Source organism: Dromiciops gliroides, chromosome 3 (genome assembly GCF_019393635.1).
Source record: "Dromiciops gliroides isolate mDroGli1 chromosome 3, mDroGli1.pri, whole genome shotgun sequence".
Taxonomy (NCBI): Eukaryota; Metazoa; Chordata; class Mammalia; order Microbiotheria; family Microbiotheriidae; genus Dromiciops; species Dromiciops gliroides.
In genome coordinates this window covers 135,369,447-135,372,897 of record NC_057863.1, presented here as the reverse complement: position 1 = coordinate 135,372,897, position 3,451 = coordinate 135,369,447, and the positions used below count along the sequence as shown (strand labels likewise).

Sequence of the window (3,451 nt, the reverse complement as noted above, 5' to 3'; positions counted from 1 at the left end):
AATTTTGCTTTCACTTTGTCTGAGATCATGACTGAATCCAGCTCCCTTCACTTCAACTGAAGCATAATAAACTCAATTTCAGCCCTTCATTTCAAATCTGTTTGTGAGTCTTTCAGTCTCACATTATTGAATTCTGGTTTCTAATCCATTCTCCAATCTTTTTCAATTCTATGGTTTAGGTCATTCCATTTACATTCATAATTATGCAACAGATAGGTAGTGTGGTGGATAAAGCACCAAACCTGGATTCAGGAGGACCTGAGTTCAAATCTGGATTCAAACACTTGACACTTACTAGCTGTGTGACCCTGGGGAAGTCACTTAACCCTCACTGCCCCACAAAAAACAAAACAAAACACCAAAACAAACAAACAAAAAAACATAATTATGATCTCCCCTACATTCATTGTTAAATCATTCCAACATTATTGACTCACACCTGTGCCCTCTGTCTATATAGACTGCTTCTAACAATGTTTTAATAACGACAATGTTCTTGAACTTAAAGGTATCATATTCCCATATAGGAATGTAAACAGTTTAACTCTATTGAGTCTTTTAAGATTACTCTTTCATGTTTACCTTTCTGTGCTTCTCTTTAGTCTTGTGTTAGAATATCACGTTTTCCATTGAACCTTGGTCTCTGTATCAGGAATCCTTGAAATCCTCTGTTTCACTGAATATCCACTTTCTCCCTAAAAGATTATGCTTCCTTTGGGGGGATAAGTTATTCTTGGTTGTAATCCTATCTCATTTGCCCTCTGGAATACCATATCATAAGCCCTCTACTCTTTTAATATGGAGGAAGCTAAATCTTGTATGATCCTGACTGTGTCTCTATATTTGAATTATTTCTTTCTGGCTGCTTGAAATATTTTCTCCTTAACCTGGAAGCTCTGAAATTTGATGACAATTTCTGAGAGTTTTCACATTGGGATCTCAGGAGATAACCAGTAGATTCTATTAATTTCTATTTTAACCTCTTGATCTAATATATTGGGAGCATTTCCTTTGCAATTTCTTTGGATATGATTTTTATGCTATCTTTTTTTGCTCATGACTTTCATGTAGGCAATAATTTTAAAATTATCTAAATAAATAAATTTATTTTCCAGATCAGTTGTTTTTCTGATGAGATATTTCACAGTTTTCCCCCTTTTTTCATTCTTCGAGTTTGGTTTATTATCTCTGGAAGTCTCATGGAGTTATTAGCTTACACTTGTTCAATTATAATTTTTAAGGAATTATTTTTTACTGTGAGCTTTTATGCTTCTTTTTCTATTTGGCCAATTCTGTTTTTTAAGGAATTATTTCCTTCAGCTATTTGTGTGTGTTTGCATGAGTGTGTGTGGGTGTGTGTATGTGTATGTGTGTGTTTACCGTTGGGTAAAATCTGTTTTTCAGGTAATATTTTCTTCAGTATTTTTGTACCTATTTAATCAAGCTGTTAATTCTCTTCTCATAATTTTCTTTCATCATTCACATTTCTTCCTCTACCACTCTTCTCTTTCTTTAATTATTTCATGAATGTTTGCTGGCTTTGGGTCCAATTAACATTTATCTTTGAGGCATAGTTTGTAGTTGTTTTCACATTGTTGTTTTCTTCCAAATTTCTTGGTCTTCCCTGCCACTGTGGTCAAGTTCTATTTTATGGTCAAGTTCTATTTTGCTGTTTGGTCATTTCCTCAGTCTATTTCTTCACTTTGAAGTATATGCTAAAGTTGGACTCTGTTCATGTTAGGATGGAAAATCACTATCCCAAGCTTCAGATTTTTTCATGTTTCTGTTTTCAGAACAATCCTAAGAAAAGAAATACAGAAGCTATTCTCTCAGACATGGCTAGCAACACTTCCGAATCTCTTCTTTTGAAATCTATAAAGAAATAAGAATTAGTCTCTGAAAACTTTAGTTTCCATCAAGTTCTAGGCAGATATTTGTATAATGGTAGGTGTTCTATATAAAACACGAAGTGATGTTTTGTTTTGTTTTGTTTTGTTTTCAGGAGCTATCACCAGCAAATAAACTTTCTATTTTACCAAAATTTCTGCCAAGTCAATTTATTTACACATAGAAACCTAACAATTGTATAAGTTAAAATAAAGGTAAAAAGTGTGTCTAATCATGAGTTTCATTAAAAAAAAATATTTTGTACTCTTAAACTTTGCAAACATTTTAGTTATAATTAACAATAGTGCCTGAAGTATTAAACTTGATTCAGTTCACATCCTGATTGAGGTGAGCCATACTAGCTCCAGATGAAACATTTGATTATGTGGAGCCAAAAAACATTTCCGACTTGCTAATGAATACAGCGATCTTTCCTTTTTCTTTGCCTTTTTATACCTCAACTTTCTTCAATTACTCCATCAGACCTATGAGGAAATCATTTTATTATAGATAAATTGTTTATGAGAATCTTAATTTTAAAAAAAGTTTCATAGTTATATGTAAGACTATCTAACTAGCAGGTACTATTAGCAGTTCATCTCTATTGCCAAACTATAGGTAGAGTGGACATTGGCACAACATTGCTTACTTCCCTTCATCATTAAATGAGATCTTGTGTTTAGAAGACTAATACCATTTTCTGTTCAATCAAACTATTTGTTCCCAAATATTTTTTTTTCTGAAATTGAATGGAAAACTTTTTTTTTTTTCAAATTGGGAAATTTATTTAAACAGTTGAATGCATCATGGGCCGCCTCATCTTTTTGGACTTAGAAGAAGGTGTTTGGTCTCTTGGTAGTGATGCGTGGTTTTTGCTGGTGCCGCAGGACTCTGTGGGGCAGCAGGAACTTGATTTTGGAGTTGTGGAACTGCTTGACAGCAGGCCGGCAGCACTTGTTGAAAGGAATTTCTTCCACTTTCATAATCTGGATGGAGTGGGCCCTGGCACAGTAATGGGTCCCTATATCTCGGTAGCACTGAGTGGCAGCACCAGCAATGGTTAGGTTCCTGTACTCCCTGTACATGTTGTGGGTCCCACTCCTGGAATCGTAGTGCAGCCAGATGCCAAAGTTTTTCACCCAAAGAGGAATCTTTTCAAAGACCTGTCCACAATACACAATTTCTCCAGAAGACTTCTTCATCTTTTTCAGTTGGGAAACAAAGTACCAGAATCAGGACTTTGCTACAACATGATTAAGAGCAAAGATCCTCATCCACTGGATGAGACACTGGACTCTTGGAAGTTGGCAGGCATCGTTCAACTACCTTATACTCTCTCAGAGTACCCAAGGACTTCATGGTGCTGCCGCCTCACTTCCTGCCAACCTGCAAAAGTGGAAAACACTTAAAATACCATTTCAATGTGCTGAATCTGTCCCTAATGGTCTAAAAAGCCACATACACAATAATACTAACAACTTTAATTTAAATTAAATTGATTACAATTGTCTATTTTTTCTAAATGCAATAGAACTGGGATGTTACTGCTTTTAAGGTATATTTT

General features: G+C 34.8%; 1 pseudogene; it reads right to left on the bottom strand.

The window, feature by feature from the left end:
• Nucleotides 1-2,717: 2,717 nt before the first annotated feature.
• LOC122750813 lies at nucleotides 2,718-3,246 on the bottom strand (annotated as a pseudogene).
• Between the last annotated feature and the right edge of the window lie 205 nt (nucleotides 3,247-3,451).